This window comes from Cupressus sempervirens, chromosome 2 (assembly GCF_028749045.1).
Source record: "Cupressus sempervirens isolate cs-2001-9-10 chromosome 2, ASM2874904v1, whole genome shotgun sequence".
Taxonomy (NCBI): Eukaryota; Viridiplantae; Streptophyta; class Pinopsida; order Cupressales; family Cupressaceae; genus Cupressus; species Cupressus sempervirens.
Genome location: NC_143119.1, coordinates 634,209,041 through 634,236,649, shown reverse-complemented (window position 1 = coordinate 634,236,649; position 27,609 = coordinate 634,209,041).

Below are 27,609 nucleotides of genomic sequence, written 5' to 3'. Positions count from 1 at the left end.
TGTACAATGCAAATTTGGTTCATTACTAGTTTGCATATTCTTTTATGTACATAACACATTTCATTCATTTGAAAAATTTTCTTGGAAGAACAACAGGTCAATTGCAGTTCAAATTGGAGAGTTCATAGAGCAACTTGGGGACAACTTTGAATCAATAATGACAAGCTATTTTGAAGACTTAAATTATGAAGCAAAGACTCAAGATACTAGTGTCACTAGTAGAGAAATATTATGATGATTTTTCTTTTCTAGTTGATGATGATCATACTTATGTATAAGTAGTTGTTCCTAGGGTCAGATGGCTCAAGACATTGCCCTATGAAATCAATATGGATGAGGCATCTATAGCCATCACATCACTATTATTAGAGGAAGTAGACAAGAGTGCAACCTCATTTGGAAATTAATAGGAAGCCAAATCAAGAATTACAATAGATTTGAATACATCTTCTGTTGTGAGAAAGAAAAATGAAATTGTGAAAAAGCTAAAGGAAAGATTTGGTGAAGGGGGAGAAGAGGAAGAAGAACAACAACAACCTACCCAAGCCCCACTTGCACTAACGCAAGGTCAATGAGAGGACCAAGAAGAAGTAGAACATGATGAAGGTGCCCAGGAAGAAGAAGCTAATGAAGCACCTAAGCCAGTTGAGAAGAAGAAAAGAAAAGATAAGGAGCCTACAGTGAGGAAATCAAAGGAGGTTGTGAAGCCAACACAACAGAAGCCAACAGTACCTATTCCCAGGGCTAGCACAAGGGCAATTGCAAAGAAGACATAGGAAGCTGACAAACCCAAAGGAAAAAGAACTACTACTACTACAGAGCAAAGTTAGAAAGATCAACCAAAGAGGAGGAAGTATGTAGCTCTAGCTAAATTAGATGAGGAGAGGACTAAATTAGATGACAACAGTAAATTCTAAGTGGTAATCCATTGTCCCTCTTATGATTTAGACAACTTGTGTGATAATACCAAGAACAATACAGATTTTTCAGGGTTCACACATGTTGATTTTCACAAACTTGGAAAGGTAGAAATGAATAAGGTTGAGGAATCTATATATAAGATGATAGCCGCATTTAAGAATACTTCTATTGATCTTGCCAACTCATTATCCAAAAGTCTATATGATAGAGTTGAGCAAAGGTGGAAATATAGTTTAACAACTAAAAGCAATATAAGGGAGACTACTCTAGCTAGAGTAATGCCAGAATTGGACAAGTCATCTATGACTAAGGCCATAAAAAAATACAAGGGGAGCTTTTCTCCCAAATACAAAGCCTTTAAAATTTTACAAAATATTATTTAAGAGGTTGTTAAGGAAAGCACCCTGATATGGAAAGCTATCTATGGGTTGACAATAGAAAAGGAAATTAAGCAAGCACCTGAGGAGGTAGGTGAGGACAAAGATGAACAAGAGGTAATAGAGATTACCAAGGATGGATCTATTAAAGTTAGACATGAGGGAGCCATAGAGAAGGAATTAGATGCAAAGGCTACAACTGAAGAAGAGCATCAGCAAGATCAAAATATACCTGAGGTACTTATGTCGAGTGCCAGTCCTCCTCATGTGGACCAAATAAATCAACAAGATACTATCAAGATAAAGGGTGTTTCTGATAACACAATGCAAAACATCAATCCTTTGATATAGGATGATATGAAAAGGATACTAGAGGATTCCAATTTAGTTGCTAAATTATGTGTTAATCGTTTATTAGTCAATATAGATGAGATTGACAAGGTATTAGTAGGGGAGAAGACAACTGACACATCTAGTGTATCCCTTTCTTCTACAAAGACAAAAGGTACAAAAGAACAATAGGGTGTCATCACTAACACTCATGTTTTAATTCCCCTTGTGGTATATCAAAGAAAGGATACAATGACATCAAATGTTAGAACATTTAGTGCTTCAATGCAAGTAGTATTGATAGTTGAGTAGGATGGGACACAAGTCCATATAGGTCAGGAAGGTAGTCCTACACCTAACTCACAAATACAAGGTGAAGAAGAAAATATATAGAAGGAGAAGAATAAGACTAAAGAGTCAATTTTGACTACAAAACCAGAGGAACAAATAGCAATTTAGACATTGGTTACCCAACCAATCTTTGCATCTCTTATTCCTAGTCAAACTCTTCATAGGTCAAGTGTAGATTCTACACCATTACAATCATCAAGGCCTACTCTTGGTACATGTAAGGTTGGAAAAGGAACATCTTATGGAGATGTCAACTTAGATGAGGTGATTGAACTTCCAAAGTTTAATTTAGCAACAATCACCATAAAGGAAATGAGCATATTACAGGAAGCTCTAGCAAGGAAGAAGAACCAAGAGTTACTCAAAAGGGAGCACAAGAAAAGACAACTGTTATATGACATCAAAGACATATTTCTTGATACATTCAGCCTCCCAAATCCTAATGAGGATAAACCTATTATTGAGAAACTTGTGAATTTGGTTGATAAGATCAGTGATGCAGACCTAGACACAAATACTAAATTTCTAGAATGGTCTGAGAAAATATTTCAAAAGTAGATGAAAATATTTCTAGTTTCATTGCACTAAGATAGGTTGAATTAGCAACCAAGATGGAAGATGTGAAATACATGTTAGAGAATATATTTTCTCTATACACAAAGCTTTGTAATGTGAATTTTTTCACACAAGAAGCATAGAGGGCTATTGACCGATTGTAGGGAGATTTAAAGACAACAAGTAATATTCTTAAGTTGTCTCCTGGTCAAAGCTAGAATCATTTTCAAAGATTGTTATCTACTTAAGGTATGCTAGCTACACTACAAGAAAGAGGTGAAAATATTAGGGCTACCTTTATAAATATTCAATCCATTTTAACCCCACACATGGAGGTGTTACATAAGGAAGTATCCTTTGCAAAAATTGTATACAAGAAAAACCTAACCTGTCAGGAGCACACATAAACAAGCACACATTAGTTGCACATGTATATCAAATATTTAAAAGAAAGTAAAACACAACTAACACTATTCTTGAGTTTTACAACTCAATGCAACCAAAAATAAATATCCTCTTGCAACCTCAAATCAAGTCAATGAGGGTGCCCATTAGAGGCCTTGTTGGTGTGCTCAAGTGTGAGGGATGTGAATGTGCTCTCCCAAACACAACTATTGAATCCCAATGTAATGAAAATGTAATATGAAATAAGTAAATTTGGACTAAATGAGTGGAGAATACCTTCAAGAAATGGCTATGAGTGAGCCAATCCTCAAAGGATTCTAGGATGTGAAATGGAATGCAAAGAACCAAACTAGTAACAAGTATCTATCATGAAAGAAGCAAGCATAAATGCAAGAAATCAACATCTACCAAAGGTTAGTAGCAAACATGCAAATCACAACTAGAAATATTTTAACTCTAAACTAGCATGATAATAATGCAAATGAGGGAGATGAAGAAATGGTTGAGACAAAAGCTCTATTTATAGGTTTGAGAGAGGCCTTGGGGAGGTGGCATCTATGTGGCATCCACATAGGTGCCACAAGGGAGACACATGGGTTAAAGGACAAAGCCATGCAAAGGCAAAAATAGTCGTTATGGTTGAGATGCTCAAGGTGTGCTCACACATGTGTGACCAACCTTGGGGAAAGGAGTGGGGGAAAAATGTGTAAGACTGCCTTTTGGAGAAGTTAATGAGAAAGGGCTCCCAGGGATTGAGTTTCTCACACATGTGTAACCAACCACTTAAGGGCTAAAAGGTATTTTGGAAAGGTGTTTAAGATAAATAAGTGAGATTAACTAATGGATAGGCTTAGAAGGATGAGAGCTATGGGTGTAGACTAGGTTTTAGGATGCGATTAGAATTAAATTAAATAGGACTTAACTTAATCACAGGATTAAAGAATTTAATAAAGTGGAGGGGATTAAATAAATTAGAATTTATTTAAAAGGGGATTTACAAAGCACTATGCATTAAATTAATTTAATACATTAGATGGGAAATATTTAAATTAAATTTAAATACATTAGCAAATGAACCTATTTAATTAAATAAGTAAAAGAATATGACAAATATAATTAATAAATAATTAATTATAATGTGAAAGGAAATAAATGAATTAATATAGCATTTGGGATAATCTTAAGCATCTATATTTTGCCTTGCTTTGATGTGATGTCAGAAAGACATTATATGAAAGAAAAGAAAATATAGGTTGCCCCAGAGAGGATAGGAGTCCTAGAAGTTGTGTCATAGTGACGACAGGAGAGGAGGGTGCCCCCTCATGAAAATAGTGCAAAAAATAAATTTTGGGCAATTTTCACAAAAAGGTCTTTAAAAGAAAAGAAATGGCAAGAAAAAGGCATAGATGAACATTTAGCATGACTCGGGGGTAAACGGGGGTCGAAATGGGCAGGAAAAGCATACAAGCTCAAAAGGGGACCTCCAAGGACCTATATAAGCCTCCAAACGGTTGAAGGAAGAGTCATTTACAGACCTAGAGAGCAAAGAATCGAAGCAAAAGATGGATCTAATTGATAGACTACAACTTAGAGAGCACATTTGGGAGCACCAAAGGTCGGCTGACATGGGGCCACTACTAATTTGACCATCCCTACTTGTCAAATTTTTAATTACGCATTTAAATTGGGCATTTATTGTGCATTAAATGGGTAGAAAATGGGGTCAAGTCATAGACAAAAAACTAGGGTTTAAGGCTCTACGAAGGTGATAGGATGTCTCTTGTCATCGTCATAGATGCCAAAAGGGGAAAATCAAAAGTGGAGATGGGTCAGAGATGATGATCTCTGTGTTGTCATCTCTGAACACAACATTCCAATCAGCCATGGGTAGGAAACTAGTGTCTGTGTAGTCATCAAAGATGGCAGATCGACATCTCCATGATTTGTCATCTTCATTGATCCATGTCTATGTAGATATGCATCTAACTAATTGACATCTCCATGAATTGGCATCTTTTTCAATCAAGACGAATCGACGGAATCAGGTGACAGGATGATCGGGGGTGAACAAAGTAGGATGCCACATGCTTAGATAAGAAAAAGGCACAAGAAAATAGATAATAAACTGACCATTGCATGTCTATACTGCAGATGGTGATGGTGATGTTTCAGTTGCGGGAGCATTATCTAGCAACAATGTTGTTAGGGGAGACATTGACCGAGGCAGAGTGAGGTCATGTGAGACTGTGCGATTTGGAGCATGTCTACAAGTGGCCTTATTTGAGAGCACACTCAATGTAGCTGTCAACACTGATCAAGTGGTGGCATACACCAATGTCAAGCTTCCATCTCCCTACTAGAGAGGTGACAGTCACTCCATTAGATGTGTGGCAGATTCTTTGAGTGCGGATCTACGGTAAATATCCATAGTGTGTACTAGAGGGTGCAGATCCCTATCTACGAGAGTGCTTCGAGCACCGATGAAAAAGGATACCAATCCAGAGATTGTGGTTGATATGGAGAGAGGCATTAGAGTAGAGGTTGCCATGACTTGCTCTTTATCTAGCTTCACTGATATGGAGGATGGTGTCAGACCATGTTGGGCATGGGTTTCTGATTGGCTAGATGCTGAGAGCAAATAATGTCCCATTTTCTATCATATTCCATCATATTCTTGCATTCCAATTCCATTCGATTTCCATATCATTTCACCATTTTATGTTGCAAATGATTTAATATATAAGTTATATTCAATTTAGTTTTGAGATTAGATTATGGAAAGTAATTATTGAATATCTTTACTAATAAGCCTTATTCTTTTTGCATTGAAATATATATTTGCAACATGCACCTTCTATGCAGGACTCCCATTGGTATTTATTTGGAGTATTTTCTATTCCAACAATATTGACTAAGGAATATGTTGAAGAAAATATAATGATATTATTATATTTATTAGAATTTTGCAAGAAATCACCATTCAAACATTTTCTATAGTCAATATTGTGTGGCAGTTTCTAAGAAAATAAAGAAGAATTTGAAAAATCTGAGATATGGATTTTATCCATAATAGAGCCAATTCGGTTCTCTCATGAAAAAATCTTCAAAAAGTGAATGAAAAAGGAGTTATGAGTGGTTTTCTAAAGGACAAAATTTCAGACTTACCATTTCGGCTAGATTCTCATATTGATTATTTGTTATATTATTAGAAAATTAGTTTGCAAATAATTAGTATATTGTTAAAAAATTAGTTTATTGTGTTATAGAAAGAGTGGTCATATATTTTACACTCTTTATTAAAAATAAAACAATAAGTTTCAGCCATAAAGACTGAACTTCCATGATAAAAATGGAATTGTTTGTTTTATATGTAAAAGGCTATACAAGCCATCACATATTCAAGAGAGGAAGGGAAGAATGTATGAATCATAATATCATAAATATATTGTGATGAGCTGATTTAAGAGTTCTTTGAGCATTTTCTTCAATTGGTTTGTTGGGAGGAAGGGTGCCCACTCTCGGCTACCGAATGCATATAAATACATTTTATATATTTTTGTAAGTTGTATGTCTTAATTGTTTATGTTCTATATAATTTCATATCAGTATTTTAGTGTCTTAATTATTTATGTTGTCTCATTTCAAATTAGTATTTCATATATTATTTGTATCTATAATTCATCCCTATGTTTCATGCTTAATCATTGAGAATTATATTAGTTGTATTAAGGTTTTCACTATATACTTTATTGTTTGAGAATTTATGAATCTTTTATTTATTTTAAATTAGATTCCATGTTTTAGATTTGGCTTTATGATTTGTGTTAAACTTGTTGTTTCAAAGTTTGCTGCAATTTCTTTATAGTTCATGTCACTTGAACATAATAGAGAAGATCTTGTCGCTAGGAAGTGACAATTCCTGTCACCAAATATATTTTGCTTTGTTGTAGGTTTTCTTATGTGTTTTCTAGTTGCATTCATAATCACTCAGCTCACAACCTACATCCCTTGATAGCATATTGCTCGGATGCCTTTTGCAAGATTATGCTCTTGGATTGACACGAATAGACCAAGTTGAATTTCATCATGAATTGTTAATTATTTGCCCCAGTTTTAGCCTATCATTTTGGTGTTGTTGCCGAGGAAAGGTGTCAAAGGCATATTAGTTTGATGATTTGAGTTAGGAACAATGCATTAAGATGAAAGTTTTGTAGTTGCTAACCTTGCTTAAGTAATTAATCTTAATTTGTGTTGCTTAAATCATATAGATGCATTGTTTTAGAGTTTGCAAGTAGGTCTTAGAAGTCAATTTCAATTTAACATTATCACTAGTTGTTGTGAGTTATTGTTGGTAAAGAAAAGAAGCTATTTTGAAGAAAAAATGTTTAAAATGATGCATTTTCAAGGTTGTTCAAGTACATCAATTTTAGGTGCAAAATGTTTTTAAAATGCAAAATTTGAAGGAAAAGTAAGGAGCACCTTGGTTGCTTCCCCCAAATAGCTACTTTCAAATTTTTTTTTAAATGAAGAAATTGGTGTAGAAATCACGTTGACCAAAGGTAAGATTTTAATACCCTCTCTACCTAATGAATGCATCTTAAAAGATATTGATCTTCCATCATCACAGGTATGTACAAATGGTATCTTTATGTTTGACCAAGAAAATATCATTGATGAATTCTTAGAACAATCTGATTTTGATGATGAAAATCTAACCACTTGTTGTTCTAATTACTACAAGAAAGATGACCAATGTATATGCCTAAACAATCATGAGAACATGGTGAATGAGGTGCAAAATATTTCTAATCCTTACCATGGTAAGGGTGGAAGTGACCAAATATTCCTTATAATGGATGAACAATCTCAAGCACCAACCCAAGAAGATCAAGGTATGCATTATGTTGGTAACATGTATTGTCACTCTAATTCATTACAAAGCCAATATATTTCTTCAAAATGTACTTCTCCACCTAGCATGCACAATGAATGTAATCATACATGCTCACAACAACTCGTATATCCCTTTTATATTCCACCATATCCATCCTTACCATCTTCATTTCACCCATCCTTCTTATTCCTATATACTTTATCTCCTTCACACTTCTTACCATTTTCATTATCTCACTCACATCATATTCTACCCACTCCACCATATCCACCAAATGAAACTATATTTCCTCATACAATAGTTCATAATAAGGTGGTTACTAAACTTTCATAGATCCCTTTACCATATAATGATGTGCTTGAAATTGATAAATCAACACTAGAATATATCAAACATAAGGAATGTGATTTTGGTTAAATTAAATTAGAAGAACAATATCATCTATTGAATTTTAATCAACTTTGTTCTTCTTTTCTACTTAGTGAATTCCAAATGCCCACAAATGAGCCCATACTTCAAATTGCATCAATTGTTATTGTTGGACTCATGAATATGTGTGTAAATGTTACTCATACACTAATTAATTTTAAACCAAATGCATTCCTCATTGCACAAACACATCGTTGGATTCTCCAAAATCTATGTTTTATTAGTTTTGTACTTACACATATTGATATTTGGAGGCCTATGGTTAAAATGTGCATCCCTCACATACGTGTTGATTTGGGACCAATAATTGATTAAGCGCAATCATATAGGATTTTATGCATTAATGGCCAAAATTTTTAAATTGGATGATCATTATTGCTCTTTTTTTTACATGATCAAATAACAAGAATCACGATATTAAAATCCATATATTCTTCATTCTTGGTTTTTGTATCTTATGATGATCATTCACTGATAACAATTAATAAATCCATTTCTTGATGCCTTAGATAATTCAAATTCCCTATACTTTTATAACCTATAGTTAATTTGGGAGTACATCCATTGAATTATTGAAATATTTGATTTGCCTATCATTCAATAAGGCTTAGAAAATTGTGCAGATGTGTTACTCACTTTGAGTTACCTAATTTCTTTGGTTATCCTAATAATTTCATGACCTTGTAGCATGAAGTTAAGTTTGGGGGGAAATACCTTCAATTGTTTGGTTCTTGGATGATTTTCAATAAATCTTCATTGGTTGTTTCATTGGTCCTTTTAACAAACCTCCACAAGTGACATCTCCACAATTCAAGGTATGTGTTCTAGTGATAATTAGCATTGCTATTATATGAACACAAGATTTTATTTGTATTTTTCCATTCTATCAAGTATCTATTCATAGTAATAACTCTATCTATCATTTATAAAACTAAATAACCTAATCAATGATAGAGTTATTGAATGGATGATATTTCTTTACCATGCTTGATATGCTTGGTTTTGAGAATATGGTTACAGGTTGTTGCTTGTGGTGTGATGATCTTAGAACCAATACCAATTGATGATGTTCTTCTACACAAGCATTACAAAACATACTCTGTTGGCTTTTTTAACATTGTGTGGGCTTGCTAGCTATCTAGTGCATGTATGTTTCACTTGTGGTTCACTATTCAAGATCACAAGAAGATTATGGCATAATGTGTTTACCACATTGAGATGAGATTTATTTTCTTTGGTGATTTATCACATGGAGGAAAAATATACAACCTAGTCTATGAGATTCATGATTATTCCACAACACATCTAATAATAATTTGAAGATATGTACAAGAATCTAGAGCATCTTGCCAGCTACCACATTATTCTCTAAAGTTCTATGGACACATTGGAGACTATCATTGGTATTTCACTCTATGACCTTGTCCTTGATAGTGAAGGTGTGCTTTATTTCAAAAAATGGATATCTCTTATTCTTTACAAGGATTGGATATGTAGCACAACTTTATGCCAGGTGATCCAATTTTATCATCATCAGAACACGATGTCATATAAGTATTGTCATCCTTGTGAGTACTTCTTTCATCCAAGTGTGCTAGTGTGTTCTAAATTTCTCCAAGAAGTTTTCAAATTTAGTGGCATGAGACACATAGATCAAGATTGATTGATGTAGTGTTCCCAACTTTGTGGAGATTATTCTTGGTCATCATTTCAAGTTCCTTATGCAATCAAGTTTCCTTCTACATGGTCATGGACAAAAGTTCAAGTTTTGGATGGTATCATTTTTCAGCATCTATGTTAGGATTCATTTCTTTGGTCATTGTATGCAGTTATTGAAAAATGAAAAAAATGAAAAAAAAAAAAAGCAATAAAAGATCCCACAATGAAAACCTTCGGGTGATGTTGGCCAGTTAATATCTGAAAACCAATTTTTGGTGGATGTTACCTACAAAATAAATCCTTAATGGTGAAAACTATTTTTACAATGCCATTAAACAGTGAGTGATTGAAAACTGGCTTGCCAGCAGTCACTTGTCATTATCAAAATTTATTTCAAAAAAAAAAAAGAAAAAAAAAACAAATGCAATAATTGGTTTGAGGTGGCTATTTTTCAGGGACACTTATCTACTTGTATAGGTCTTTATCTCTCCTAGTTTCTCTAATATCTCCTATTACTTAGTTTTGTGGTTGTGCTTCCATTGTGGTGATCCCCGTTGATCACCTTGGGTACACACTACAGATCTAGTTGAGGTGTTATGAATAGTGAATTTTGCTCCCTTCAGTGTGATCTATATTGCTTCATCAAATATTGGTGGCTCCTCAAGTTACAAGACTTCTTGACTATTTTGGTTCCTTCCAAAAGAGTTTTTTCTGCTACTTTTAGTCTGATGGTGCTCTTTTGTGGTGTTACAATTGTTGGTATACTCCTTGGTTCCTTGTCGCAACTTTATTATCAATATTGTTGAGATGCCTTGGCTTCCCTCGACATCTAAGTTGGTAAAATAGTCAATTTTATTTTTCATTATTTTATCTCTTACCTTTATGAATATTGCTTAATATATTGATCATTTTGCAACACTCATACTTAGCCCCTCCTTGTTTCCCGAGACGGTCAACCTTTTCAGTTGGGGGGGAGATGTATCATCTAATTACTTATCCATTCACCCATTATCACTCATTATTGATGCTTTTCCTTGTCATTTCACCATAAACATCATTATTTCATCTCACATTATAATTTCCCCCTTATATTTCTTTTTTCCTATCACCTATTTCATATGGCTAAGCATGGAAACTAATTGTAATGTCATGAACACAACAAGGCAAAAAAGAAAAAGAAAAGAAAATGAAAGGAGGAAAAAAAAGATAAAGGTTACAAGTTCAAACCTAAGACCTCTTAATCATAATGATTGCATGAGGACATGCAATATGTTAAGTTGGGGGGAATGATGAGAGAAAATAATGTCCCATTTTCTATCACATTTCATCATATTCTTGTATTCCAATTCCATTCTATTTTCATACCATTTTATGTTGCAAATTATTTAATATATAAGTTATATTTAATTTAGTTTTGAGATTAGATTATGGAAAGTAATTATTGATTATCTTTACTAATAAGCCTTATTCTTTTTGCATTGAAATATATATTTGCAACATGCACCTTCTATGCAAGACTCTCATTGGTATTTATTTGGAGTATTTTCTATTCCAACAATATTGACTAAGGAATATGTTAAAGAAAATATAACAATATTATTATATTTATTATAATTTTGCAAGAAATCACAATTCAAATATTTTCTATAGTCAATATTGCATTGCAGTTTTTGAGAAAATGAAGAAGAATTTGAAAAATATGAGATATGGGTTTTGTCCAGAATAGAACCAATTTGATTCTTGCAGGGAAAAGTCTTCAGAAAGTGAATTACAAAGGAGTTGTGAGTGGTTTTCTAAAGGACAAAATTTCAGATTTACCATTTCGGCCAGATTTTCATATTGTTTATTTGTTATATTATTAAAAAATTAGTTTGCAAATAATTAGTATATTGTTAAAAAATTAGTTTATTGTGTTATAGAAAGAGTGATCATATATTTTACACTCTTTATTAAAAATAAAACAATAAGTTTCAGCCATAAAGACTGAACTTTCATGATAAAAATGGAATTGTTTGTTTTATATGTAAAAGGCTATATAAGCCATCACATATTCAAGAGAGGAAGGGAAGAATGTATGAATCATAATATTAGAAATATATTGTGCTAAGCTGATTTAAGAGTTCTTTAAGCATTTTCTTCAATCAGTTTGTTGGGAGGAAGGGCGCCCACTCTCGGCTGTCGAATGTATATAAATACATTTTATATTTTTTTTTAAGTTGTATGTCTTTAATTGTTTATGTTCTATATAATTTTGTATCAGTATTTTAGTGTCTTAATTATTTATGTTGTCTCATTTCAAATTAGTATTTCATATAGTATCTATCTATATCTATAATTCATCCCTATGTTTCATGCTTAATCATTGAGAATTATATTAGTTGTAATAAGGTTTTCACTATATACTTTATTGTTTGATAATTTATGAATCTTTTATTTATTTTAAATTAGATTCCATGTTTTAGATTTGGCTTTATGATTTGTGTTAAAGTTTTTGTTTTAGAGTTTGTTGCAATTTCTTTATAGTTCCTGTCACTTGAACATAATAAAGAAGATCTTATCGCCAAGAAGTGATGGTTCCTGTCACCAAATTTATTTTTCTTTGTTGTAGGTTTTCTTCCATGTGTTCCAGTTGCATTCATAATCAATCATTTCACAACCTTCATCCCTTGATAGCATATTGCTTAGATGCCTTTCACAAGATTATGCTCTCAGATTAACATGAATAGACCAAGCTGAATTTCATCATAAATTGTTAATTATTTCTTAATTATTTGCCCCAATTTTAGCCTATCACTGGACATGAGTGTTGAGCACTCTATTATAGGATGATGGTGCAATCTTCTTATGGGATCAAACTATTTTGGCTGAGTTGGACCATGATCTGCACATGTGTGCATATAGGACATAGTGAACCCTAGGTCTAGGGTTGACGTTACTAATGGTGTGGTCATGGGAGCACATAGGTGTGATGTGCCCTATTATGAGGTGCAAGACTTGATAGCCTGAGGAGCCATATGCATGTATATACAGGCCACCGATCTAGTACACCTCGACTAAGTCAATCAAATTTTGTAGGAGATGTTTAGATGAGATTGTCATGTTTGATTGGACACCATATGATGGTGTCAAGTGATGGGGGTGATACTACCAGCAAGGCGAGAGGATGACAGTGAGGATCAACTCTAACTCCCATATACATAGATAGACTATTGGCTAATCGGACGGACCATGCATGTTGTTATAAGATATAAGCCCTTTAGGGTATAGCAAAAGTTCAGGCAAATTTAGGATGTTGTGCTAGATAGATTTTTATATCCAATGGTATCCCAAGAGTATGAGAGATTATGGAGTCATGGGACCACTTTGAGATTAGCTAGGATGTCATGGTGGGGGATGTAGCTAATGCCTTGGGTGCATGGATAGGATCAAGGAGATGCAGGGATGACACCTACATATACATAATGGTGGGTGGCCCATTAGCCAATGCGACTCATAATACTAGGAGCACCACCATCGGTAGAGCAGGCACAAGGTGAGGGGGATGGAGCAAGGGATGGGGGACAGGCAACTGTGGTGCCACAACTAGGCCAAAGGGTATAGCAAGGTACTTGAGGGCATACAAGCTATTAGAGGAGAGTATCAGCACCAGTAGGGCCACCATTAGTGTCAGGACCATAGGTACAAGGGCCACAAGTACATGGGCCACAAGTACAGGGACCATAGGGGCCACCTTAGCTGGATGATTTAGTGACAGTCAAGGCAAAGTGATACAGTCTCCAGAAAGAGGCTACCCGATTATAGGCCAAGGTACAGGCAGAGTGAGCTAGGGTAGACATTACCCAAGAGGCTTTGGCAACACTGCAAGCTAGGATAGATGCAGGAGAGTTTAATAATTTTACCATGCATGCTGGGATAGATGAGCTGGCTGAGCTAGATGTGCTATGGTAGGAGGTGGCCACCTTATGGGTAGAGAGGGAGATGCACTAGAGACAGGTGGATGAGTATCGTGGCTAGCGGGATATTGCAAGATAGATGGTATAGGTTGGGGGGATGGTGATAGTGATGCAAGAGGCCATGACTGCACACTGAGGTGAGGCATGAGCCCTGTGAGAGGCAGGATATTATAGAACTTTGTATCATGATGTCGTGTTGGCAAATCAATGGTAGCCAACATTTGAGGAGGCGTCAAGCTCATGAGCCATAGGGGGTCATCAAAGATTGGAGCCATCCATTGGACAGAGCAGGCCTCCATGAGGGGGGGATACATGAGGGGAAGACCCTCATAGCCAACTACATGATTCTTATAATAAGTAGTTTTGACATAGTGATGTAGATGCAGCAAGTTTTTTGATGATGCATTATGCATAGTATACTACATGATTCTTGTTGTATACAGACTGTACAAGGACACTTATTATTTATATATATATGACATGATTCTATGAGCCTATATGTGTATGGATGATTTTTTCTTATGCATGTGATGTTTATGATGTTGTTACTGACATTGTGATGTAGGATGTGTGTGATGTTATGTTTTCTATGATGTATATATGATGACTAATGTGTGGATGATGCAAGTCCTATGGAAATATATGAGATGTATGCATTTTATTATTTTACGTATATGGACTTACTATATGCTTTGTGAGAGGTATCCTGATGTATATGTCACTAAATGTAATGGTTGTAATGTACATATTTAATGGATTAATTTAATGAATAATGGGATCTAATAATGAATGAAATTCCTAATGCAATGAATGTACTAATATGTCAATGAATGTACCCTAAATGAAAATGTCAGTAATAGAAAAAGAAACTAATCATGAATGCAAAGTGAAATGATGCAAACTTAAGTGTAAATATGAAATATACAACAATAATATGGATGAACCTAATGAATGGACATGTGTCAAAAATTTTATTCATAGGAATCAAGTAGCTTAGCATAGGAGGGGGGAAATAAATAGAACCTTTATCTCAAGCAGGGCGTAATGAAATCCTATACTATATGATACTGAAGGATTTAGTTGTGTTTATATGGGAGAGCACACCCTAGTTTGATTTTGCAAAAGGAGTTATGCACCATATGTTATGGAAGCATAGCTGACAAAGTTCCTTTGTGTGGACTAAACTCTCAACAAAATAGATACTTTAAGATGATAGATGTAGTTTGCATAGTCCTGATGGAACAAATGTCATATACACCTTAGAGAGGTCTAGGCACATCCAAAGTCTTTTTAGGGATCTTTGGTAGAATGTGTGCTAACCCATTGCCCCTAGTGAGCAATGCATAACCATAACTTGAAACTAACATATATGTACTAAAGCATCAAAAATAGATCAACCCACAAACAACATGTGTGGTCAATTGGATCCATTCAGGTGATACCAAAATATGGAAGATCAAGGCACATCATAAAAGGCTGCTACTAACACACAAAATGGAATTAACCAAAAGAGACTGCATGACCAAGTAGTCATTCAATCCACAGTTCCTACCAAGAACGTTAAGTCTCAAAAGTGAAGGTTGTAGTGCCATGTGTAGGAAGGATTCATCCTATGAATTATTTGTCTGATGTTTGTTGTCGTAAATGTTTTTTGGCAAGGGCTATGAAAAGAACAGGTTCTCGAATTGTTAAGTCAAAAATGGTGATTTTGTTTAGGTTTTTGTTGCGGTCATTGTTGTGGAAAAAAAGCTTAGTGTAATGGGATTAGGAAAAACACTCGACAGGAAAATGCCTCACGAACTAGAGGTCTTTTGAAAAATGTGAATGAAGTGATGCCTCACTAACAAGAGGTATTTTATTGGATGCATGAAAAGCGCAAGTCAGATAGGACTTCTACACAAAGATGGGATGAAATGGGGGAATGGAGTGAAGTGAGATTAACCTTATAGATAATGGACCTTACAACTTTTTAAGGAACTTTTTCTTATTTTTTAGTCATTTCTTCAAGAATATTTTACAAATGTTTTTTGAGTTTTTTGATTTTCTAATTTTTTTGTATTTTTGTGAAACTATAACAACACTATACATGAACTACAAGACTCAAGCACAGAACTTCTTGAGATGTTAAATATTTACAAGCTCAGGGAGTGGATCTCCCTCTAAAGTGGATATCTGATATGCCCCAAAACCATATTTGGTTGTAATAACAAATGTACCAAGCCAATTAGCTTCAAATTTTCCTTTCTTTTCATGATTCTAGAGGTTCCTCATGTTATGTTGCAAAACTAAATCACCCACCTCAAATTCCCAAGGTCTGACTTTTTTGTGAAATTGAAGTTGAAGGCAATTTCGATACATGCAGAGATGGTTTAGGGCATTGAGGAATCTCTCATTGAGGAGTTGCAACTCTTGTAAGTGAGCAACTTAGTATTCTTCTTCAGACATCAGATTCTTGAGAGAGATTTTGAGGGAAGGGAGCTCGATTTCGATGGGTAAGACAACTTCAAAACCATAAATAAGGGAAAATGGAGTGGCTCATATGGGGGTATGGATAGAGGTGTGGTAGGACCAAAGGGCAGGAGCAATTTGGAGGTGCCAGTCACGGCCAACTACATCAATAGTTTTCTTTAGGATTTTCAAAATGGTTTTATTGGTTGCTTGAGCTTGGCCATTGAGTTAGGGGAAGTATTTGGTGGAAAAATGCTAGGTGATTTTGAATTTCCTACACAATGTGGAAAATTCCTAATTTTTGAAAGGAGTTCCATTATCAGTCATGATGTCTTGAGGTATACCAAAATGATAGATAATGTAGTTCAAGATGAACTTTGAAACCTGTTTTCCAATGGTGTAGGTTAATGGGATAGCCTCGACCCACTTTGTAAAGTCCTTAGTGGTAGAAATAATATACTTGTGGCCATTTGCAAAATTTGGATATATTTGACCAACAAGATCAAATCCCCAGCAGGAAAAGGGCCATGGTGTAATGGTGGGTTGAAGGTCTTGGGAAAGGGTGTGTATCAAATTGTCATGTTGTTGACAAGGAACACATCCTTTCACAAAATAGCAGGCATCCACTTCCATAGTAGGCTAACAGTAACCCGTTCTGAGGAGCTTTTTGGCTAATGTAAGGCCACTAGAATGGGAACCACAAATTCCTTGGTGAACCTCTTCTAACATCGTTCAGGCTTCATCAGAACTAAGACACCATAGGAGGGTTCCATCAAAGTCTTTTCAAAAAAGTGTATCACCTAGGATAGTGTATTGGGCAATGCGACGGATGAAGGTTTTGCTTTGGTTCGTGGAAAGGGCTATGGGGATGATTTTGTGATGGTGGTAGGCAAAAATTTCAAAGTACCATGGAGACCTAGGACCAACATTTTCAAACATCAGCCCTGATTTGGGTTGCTCATAAGCAGGAAGAAAAAGATTCTCAACAAGAAACTCACACTTCGGACTATACTCAAGCATGGCGATCATGGAGGTAATGGTGGCCATGGCATCTGTTGCATTGTTATTAGCCCTTAGTATCTGTTGAAAGACTATCTCAGTGAAGTGTTGTTTAAAATCTTCAACTATTTGGCGATATGGAAACAACTTTTCATCCTTTGTTTGGTATTCATCTGTGACTTATTTAATGACCAATTGAAGTCTCCAAAGACAAGAAGGCTCTTAATATTCGATCTGATAGCTTGACAGATCCCTTTACCAATCCTTCATACTTAGCTATGTTATTTGTGCAAGGGAATGAAATTTTATAAGACTTAGGAATGAGGTCTCCTTGCAATGTAACAAACAAAATTCTTGCCCCCGATCCCTTTTGTGTGAAGGAACCATCAAAAAATAGCTTCCATTGTGTACTAGGGATAATAGTCATAATTTTATCATCTAAAAAATTTAGTATAATAGGATGGTCTCCTTGAAGAGGAGCTTCATCAAGCTGGTCTACAATTACTTGTCCCTTAATGGCTTTGCAATCCTTCTAGACAATGTCGAATTCACTTAAAATCAAGACCCATTTTGTAGCTCGACCAGTGAGGGAAGCTTGTGATAGTAAATATTTGAGTGGATCTATCTTGGCAATGAGATGTGTAGTGTGATTAAGCATATAAAGGCATAGTTTCTAAGTGCAAAAGACTACTGCCAAAAAGCTCATTCAATAGCAGTGTAGTTCAACTCAAAGCCAACTAGTGTTTAACTGAGATAGTATATGGCTTTCTCATTAACCTTGTCATCTAGTTGTGCCAAAAGAGCACTTGAGGCAACTAAGGTGGCAGAAATGTATAGAATCAATGGTCATCCTACAATTAGAGGGACTAGAACTAGTGGATTAGCCAAGTATACCTTAACTTTCTCAAATGCTTTCTGACATAGGCGATCCCATTGAAACTTGTTGTCTTTTTGAAGAAAATGTTGGAGTCCATGAACCTTATCTACTAACTAGGACACAAAGCGTCTGATAGACTATAACCTTCCCTAAAAATTGCAGAGTTGTTTGAATGTAGTAGGTGAAGGCATTTCCATGATGGCTTTCACTTTGGTGAGATCTACCTCAATGCCTCTTCTTGACACTATGTATCCTAACAACTTGCTTGATTTGAGCCCAAAAACACACTTATTTGGATTTAGGCACACTTTATATTTCTCCAACCTTTCAAAAATGGTGGTGAGCACATCAATATGGGAATCATGTGTCTTAGATTTTCCTAAAATATCATCAACATAGTCCTCCATTATGACATGTAGAAGATCATGGAAGATTGTAGCCATTACACTTTGATAGGTGGCACCAGCATTTTTCAAGCCAAAAGGCATAACTTGGTAACAAAAGGTTCCCCATGGGGTAGTAAATGTCATTTTATGTTGATCTTCATTTGAAATTTTAATCTAATTGTAGCTAGAGAAACCATCCATTAAAGACAACATTTTATGTTCGACAGTCAAATCCACTATGATGTCTATGTTAGGAAGTGGAAAATCATCCTTAGGATATGCGAGATTCAAATCTCAAAAATTTGAACAAATGTGGATACCCCTAGATGCTTTCCCTACAGGAAAAATGTTGGAAACTCACTTAGGATAATCAATAGGTCAGATGAATTTTGCCTCTAGCATTTTTTGTAGTTCTGCTTTGACCAAAAGTGCTACTTTAGGATGCATCTTGCACAACTTTTGTTTCATAGGTTTAATCTTTGGATCTACTACTAAGTGATGCACAACCAAATTTGTGTCTAAACTAGGCATGTTTTTGTATGTCCATGAAAATTTGATTTTTCCTTTTTGTAGGAACTCAATCATCACTTTTTATTCTTCAAGACTTAAAGTAGCCACAATGTAGGTGATTTGTGGATTATCTACTATACCCAAGTTAACCGAAATTGTGTCCTCATTCCATATAGATGACTTTTTTGGTGGTAAAGATCTGAATGGCAAGGCAATCTCTCCCTCTACTGGCACCTCTAGGAGGTTTCCACCAGAAGATACATCCTTTATTTTGTATTTTTCTTCATCGAAAAGTGCTCCAAAAGAGTTTTCACTAGAGGATGTTTCTTCTATTTTTCTATTTTTATTTTCTTTTTCACTTTTGTGACTAAGAGAGTTGACTTGGCTACCAAAGTAGGCTTCCTCATTATACTGGATCTCATGTTCATAATCTTAGAGATTCTTAGGGCCAAAGAGTGCCATCACTACTTTGTCAGAGTTGCAGATATCAAGAGTTGGCAGTGTGTCTTGAAGGTCCCAATCTATCATGTTAGAGTTGGTGAGGGATAAGTCAGTAGATGAAAGGTCAGGTATGGTAATGGCATGGACATAATTATCTAGGTTATCCTCAATGTATTGGAAGGGTACTTCAAAGAATTCCTCCTCTTCAGTCTTAAAATCAGGTTCAATCGTACAATAGTTGTCAGCAAAGGACACCTTGGGTTTAATGGAGCCCAAACCACGTCCTTTAGGATAGCTATTAGCCTCAAGGGGTTGTCTAATTCCATATTCTTTAGGTCCAAGGCTAATACCATGATAACCCATGTTTTCAATGATGGGAGGAGCCTTGACATACTTATCTTTAGGGAATTCCAAAGGATCATCTTTTCTGTCAAAATATAGCCAATCTAAGATATTAGACTCCATTTGTTCATCACTAAGTGAACCCCAATGTTTAAATGTTGTCTTATTAACATGCATAGTATCCTTATTTGTAGAAGGTGGTATTTGGGAAGGTTTTCCAAAGGATTGACGGGAGAGTGGGATTTGTCCAACACACAAGGCATTTTCAAATTTATACTCTCCCATTCCTTGGTCAGCAAAAGTAACCTTCTTCACTATAGTATCGACCTTAATATCTTCAACCTTCTCTTTTCCTTTACAGGAACTGGAATCAATATTGGCTAACTCTGGTATTGTTGTATAAAGTGATTCCATTATTGTGAGAGATCTAAGTATAACCTTAGCAAACTCACTAACTAGACAAAATTTTATTGGGGCACCCTCCAACCTCTTACAAAAAGCAAAAGGTAAAGGATCGCCTAGAATTGAGACCTCTCTTCCTTAGTGGGGGAATTTCAAGCATTGATGATATGTAGATGGTACCACTTTGAGTGTATGTATTGAAGGTCGACCAAGCAATATGTTATATGGCAAGTCCAAATCTAGGACATTGCATTTAGTATTTATTACAACTGGCCCAACCTTTAATGGTAACATGATAACTCCTTTTGACTCTGTTTCTCTTTCATCATATGCTTTGATTGAGATCATTTTTATTGATATCTAGGAGGTCTTCTAGAAGCCCTAAGAAATGGATCATCTTCAATGTATAAAGGTTCAAACTAGATCCATTATCTGTAAGGACTCATTTTATTTTATGTCGTTGTATAAGGACTTCAATTTGGAGTGACAAATTAGGACCTTGGAAATCTTTACTTGTGAAGAAAAGGTGTTGTTAGGCAGCAAGATTTCCAATCATGACGGTAAATTGGGATGCAGTAATGTTTTCAAACACACAAGACTCTAAAAGAGCACTCTCCAAAATCTCTTTGTGGATGGGTGAGGTGGTGAGAAGTTCTAGAATGGATATTTGTGTAGGAGTCTTCCCTAACTAGGATAATACATCATAGTGAGAAGCGAGTCTTTTTGAAGTGGATTGCGTAGCAAGCACATGTAGAACTGATGAATTACTAGGGTTGGGAGTGGCAGCTTGCAAAATAATTCTTCCTTGTCGAGTGGTTGCATCATAGTCAGTTGCTTGTAGGACAAGGGTATTTATATGAGTCCACTTCTTCAATGTGGCCACACATGGAATCAAAACCACTTATATCATTTGTTTCTATTTTACCACACAAGGAGTCAAATCCTAATATGTGGTTAGTAGAATAGTCATAGTGGAATGCATTTGATGTGGAAGCTCGGTTTATATTGTTTGTATTGTTGTTATTGTTATTGTTGTGTTTGAGGAATGGTTTTTGAATTATCTTTATTTTAGCATTTTTAGAGGGTGGTCCTCCTTCAACCTCAATTTCCCTATCATCGACAAGATTTTGAATGAATACTTTGAGTTTCATACACTTATTTGTGTCATGTCCTTTGATGCGGGGGTGTTTGCAATACTCATTTTCCCAATACCATTTTGATTTGGGTTGATTTTATCAAAGGGTCGTGTGTTGGGGAATACCATCAAATTGTGATCCACTAGTTTTTGGAATATGGCATCCAAGGGTTCACGAAATTTAGTGAACTTCCTATTTCGATTATAGTCTTGGTTATAATTGTTGTTGGTATTATTGTTGTTGTGAGGAAAAAACTATGTTTGATTATGAGATTAGTGGTTGTTCTGATTGTTGTTTTGATTTTGATTTTTATGGTTTGAATTGTTGTTGTTTCGGTTACAATAGTTGTTGTTGTTTCCACCTTGGAGGTTTTATACACTTTTGATGTCGATAACCCCATCATGAGTAACACCTTTATTTTTGGACCAAAATTTGGGTTTGTTATTGTTGTTCATGTCATTGTTTGAGGATGAAGAGCTATAATTTTTAATGGAACCCTTGTCTAAGAGTCCATTTTCAATGTTCTTACCTTTCTTGACTAATGTAGCAAAGTCTTTAGGACTAGCCATCTTCGTTTGGAAAGACAGCTTTGGTATTAAATGTTAGAGTAAATAATTATTTATTTATTCTATTTACTTAAGCTTACTTAGGTTAATGCATGAAGTTAATAGTTGTAGTGATGAGTTGTTGACAACATGGGAGTTTGTTCCCTTCTAGCATATTCCACCTTTTTGTGGAAGTGTGCTTAGTTGTCAACCTTATCTTCTACCTCCTTCTAGCTTGTTCTACAAGCTTCCTTGAGGCCTTTATATTCGATCTCTCTCTCTCATTGTAAATTCATCTATTCACATAGCAATTTCATTGTCCTATTGTAAAATATTTTCTCTTGCATTATTTGCTTCAAACTCTTGCTCCTTTGGTTTCTCTTTGGCAATCGATTTACGCAGGTGATCTTAGCGCACTACGGAGTGAAATTTTATCAACTCCTACATGGTATTAGAGCCTCCTTGTTGCTTCTTGTTCAAAGGATTTTTGAAGTCATGATTCAGAAACACAAATCTTAGTTTGTTTGTGCATTTTTCTTCAATCTGAGGGTAGATTTAGAGCACTTTGTGTCCAAACAGACACTTCCATTGGATTCGGAAGGCCGATTACGGCCAAGATTCATATCAAATTTATCAAATTTGGCTTTCGGGTGTCAGGGAAATTTTTTTAGCCCCCTATAAGCTGATGTACAGTTGAACGGTCGATTTGTTCAAAAAAAATAAAACAAAATATAATCGCAGGGTTGCCACCGCAACCCTGCCAGCATGCAGCCCATGCCTCACCACAACCAGTCATGCCTCCCTCCGACCACCGCAACCTGGCTGCCATCGACGGACCACCCACCACCCACTATAGCCATAGCGTCACTGGCGTCTGCTGCCACTACAGCCACCACTGCCCACAGTCGCTACTACTCTATGGCCCTACAGCCTCCTATACCTACCACTTGTGTGGAAGCCTATTTTTGTGACATTTGGCACATTTTGGGGGTGACATATGGCACGAGTGCCACATTGGTATTTGCCACATGGCCCCTGCCATGTCACCTATCATGTCATCATTTTTACCATGTGGCATCTTTTTTTACTGCGATGGCTTGGAGATCGTCAAATTTTTTGCAGTAGTTTGCTGACATCAACATGACATCATCCTACATTGGCACCTTCCGGCATCTCTCTAGGGTCCTTTTTGACCTACTTGCTGGTTTTGAGACAGAGACATTGGTATAGGTATTTTTAAGTTTTGATGTAATTTTATTGCCTCTTTTTGCAGTTGAAGTTTGACGTTCTATTTTTCACTTCGACATGCATATCTTTTGCATCCCATCTCCATTTTTTGAAAACGTTATATTTTTGGAAAGCTAGTTTTATGATCTTTTTGAAAATATTGTCATTTTCCTTAGATTTTGCCCCATGCTCTTTCTATCATGTTTTTGGCATTTTTTCTCTATGGTGGATATCTTGGGTGTTCCAAGTCCAAGGACCATTTTTATGGAAATCTTTTGTATCAGCTTTTTTCCTTTTTTTGATCATTGTAGCTATCATTTGTAAGCATCTTTATGTAAACGCACTAAGATAAAGTGCCACTCTTACATTTCAGATTCATTAACATTGTTTTGAGACAATTGTACTAGCACGATTTTATAAAGCACCATAGCGGAGACAGTTGTTTGTTGTTTTTGTGCCCTCTTCCTTTTTTCCCCCATGCATCGATCGTGTGACCGTGTCTTTATAGGTGTTTGTACCTCTTCCACTCTCTTGTCATTCTTGGTTCTTTCTATAGGAGGATTTTGGCTCGCCTTTTCAATTACATGTCATCTCACCCCATCTACATTAAGGGGGGTTATTATGTTGTTCTAATGCTTCCTTGGTTTGATGGTTCGATAGTGTGAACTATGTATTCAATGGTTGATCCTATATACTAGGCGATTGTAGTGGTTGGCTACCTATGCATTTCGGTGAAGATGGATCATCTACCATATAGACACGCTCAGTTCATGCCTTCTTCTTCCATGGAGGTTCTTTAAATCAACAGTTTCTTTTTTATGACAAAATTTGTGGCATCTTCATGCTTCAGTGATACTCTTCATGATCACTCTTTGTTCTTGTTTTTTGGGACATTCCTCTAGTTAGAGGCTTCTTCAGTCCTTCACTAAGTTCTTACCTCTTTTTGGGAGAGGATTTTTCCCATGAGGTTTTCCCTCTTTCTCCATTTTTAGAGGTTGCATTTCTTTGCATTGTACATGGGTACCTAACATGGCCTTGTTGCTGGGACCCATTTTGCATTTTCTCTTAGTTTTGTGAGCTTAAGGAATTCCCTAAGTTGCACTTAAGGGGGGGTGTTAGAGTAAATAATTATTTATTCTATTTACTTAAGCTTACTTAGGTTAATTAATAGTTGTAGTGATGAGTTGTTGACAACAAGAGAGTTTGTTCCCTTCTAGCATGTTCCATTTTTTTGTGGAAGTGTGCTTAGTTGTCAACCTTATCTTCTACCTCCTTCCAGCTTGTTCTACAAGCTTCCTTGAGTCCTTTATATTTGGTCCCTCTCTCATTGTAAATTCATCCATTCACATAGCAATTTTATTTTCCTATTGTGAAATATTTTCTCTTGCATTGTTCACTTCAAACTCTTGCTCCTTTGGTTTCTCTTCAACAAGCTATTTGCATGCAGGTGATCTTGGCACACTACAGAGTCAAATTTTATCAACTCTTACATTAAATTCTTGATAAATATATCCACAAGGTGGGAATCCTCAATTTTTTATGGCATGTGATTAGCAAGATGCCTCCACCGTTGTAGAAAGTTGGCAAATGTTTTACTGTTTCATGTTGCACAAATCACTCAATGAGGCATGATGTTCAATGTTGTAAGAGTATTGTGCTACAAATTTCCCCATCAAATCATTGAAGGAAGTGATGGAACCTTTGGGTAAATTCATTAGCCACTCAAGTGCAGGGCCTCCAAGACTTCGTGTGAAGAGCCACTTAAGATGATCCTCACTATAGGCTACTTCTTGACATGAGACAAAAAATTCCTTGAGATGTGTGATAGGACATGTTTCTCCTGTGTATTTGTCAAATTTAGAAATCTCAAAGTTTAGTCGAAATGGTATCATGTTAATGGATCTATCAAATGGAAAGGGACAAATTTGCTCAAAAGAGAAATCCTTCACCCCTTTGTTGCTCATGTTATGGACCAAATTTCAAAGTTCATGCAACTGCTGGGCTAGATCTTGGTTTGGTTACATTTGGGATTTTTGGGAATTGATGAACCTACCTCCAAAGTTGTATGGATTTCCAAACATATTATGAGGTGGTGGAAGTGGCAGTGCTCCACTTTGGCCAATGTATTGATATGCAGTTATGGGAATTGGCACAGATATTTTCATCATACTTGTTGGCATTTGTAAATAAAAGGAATATATCGGTTGTGTTGGAATTGTCATCTGTTGTGTAGATACTTGCCCAATGTTTAAGTGTCCTACAATTGGACTTGTCAAGGTTGACTACAGAATACTAGCATGTGTAGTAGTGTTGGGCATAGCACTAATGATTTGTTGAATATGTTCTCCACTTAATTGGAATGTAGGTTGTGTTGAAACACTTGAAGTAGGTATGGAACTATTTCTCATCATAGGTTCTTTGCCCTTGCTAGATGTTTGGGCTATGTGTGAAGTTGTCAACATAGGAGCACCATCCTTGCTAATTTGTTTAAACAAAGTGCTCTCATCAAAACTCATAGGGACAATTGACACCATCTTTAACTAGGTTTAGGAAGATCTCAGTCTTGTTTTCCCTAATAGACTTTTCCAACATTTCCAAGTTGTATGGATCTACAAAAAATGTTTGGACATCACTAGGGATATTATTATTGTCAATGGGATCTTCATCTTGGTACGCTTCTTCATCATCATGTGAATTATTTCCTAGAGTGGTGTTTTGGAAAGGATTCTCTAGTTCTTGTGTAGATGTTGAGCTAGGCATACCAAAGTTTGTACTAGGGGGGAATGTGCTCCCCAATCAGGCTGATTGTGGTGGAAACAGATTCTTCATCTCTTTTTGTCTTAGTGATTCCAACAAATGAGACATAGGGTTAAATGTGAATCTGTCGAATCGTGTTTGTACCATACAAATGTGACCAAAACAATGGGTGAAAGGTTGTGGAAGAAAAAGAAAATATGAGAGAGCAATTGAACCTTATATAATAAAAGGGGTAACAACCTAAATGTAAAGAAAAGACCTTGTTGATTTGGCAAACCAAGTGTGATGTAGGATTAAAAAGTATCTTTTTCTCCTACCAAAGATGGACAAGTGATCTTTGGGCAAGATAGGACACCGAATAGATTACTCACTATTTGGAGATGGACTTGTGATCCCAAATGAGTGAGTGCAACTATAATAAATGTTTGCTTATGGATAAAGGTCTAGTGTTGTAATCTCGAAATTTTTGTGACTAAGATGTTCTTAGGCCAAAATATTAAGGTTCAAATGATCAAGCTCTCTAGAGGAAATTTTGCACATGGAAGACTAGAAATTTTGAAAATGGGTCGATGTGGAAAATAAGGGTGATATGGTCAGTATGAGAATAAGTCAATCTTCTCTCACTAGAAACAAAATTCTTGGGTTCACTCCCAGGAAAGTAGACCAATTTTGAAGTTTACCATTGTATAAGATTCTATCATAATGGTCATGTTCAGCTTCCTCTTTCTTGATGTCTTTGATAGTGTATCGGAATTATTTATCACTGTGTGTTAGGGTTTTTCTTTCCTTGTAGGCAAATGGTTTGGATAATTTCACCTTCTTAGGTTTGACTTTGTCAATCATGGCAGGAACAAAACAAATCCAATTACAAGACCAAGTATGAAAATTTTGCAAATAAGCTTATGACTAAAAGACCCAATGAATTTCAAATGCTAGACCAAATGTAAGAACTCGTGAAAATAACCGTAGGTCAAGAGGACCCACTTACAACCATTTCACTCACTGAATGTTTAGCTCACCATTTCACTCATTTTTTAACTTGTTTGATGTTTGGTATTGGTTTTGAATGTTTAAACAATCAAGTACGTTGAACACATCAACAATCCTAATAAGGTTGCCACTAGGATGTACAAAGATTATCTAGAGGGTGTCTTCGATATACACAAGGTACAAGAGGCCCAAATCTATAGATGAAAGAAAATAGTGCCACATAGTTAGGAGGAGATGGTAACCCAAATCTCCACCTTCACTTCCTAAAGGTATAAAGTTCTTTGGGGCTTAGCCAAGAATGACAAAATTTTGCTTCCAAGAGAGGTGTCTTTCGATTCGCCCCCCGATTCTTATGCTCCACTAGAACACTAGAGTTGAGGTCATCCCAAGGAGTGATAAAATCCCCAAGTAGGCCTCCTAAAAAATATAAATAAGACCACTTATTTCTTGTTCACTCAAGATCACCCAAAGGCGCGAGAGTAGAGAATACATAAGTGGCCTCAGGGTTTAAAAGACACTTGTTCTTTCCTAATGAAGCTTAAATTTTCTATCTACTTTGAAGACACTTATGTTTAAGCATGCATTTTTCTTTCCAACTTGATAGTGTTGTCAATATAATAAAAGAAAGGATTCATCAACATAAAGTAAATTGATCGTCTTCAACATAAGCAAAAT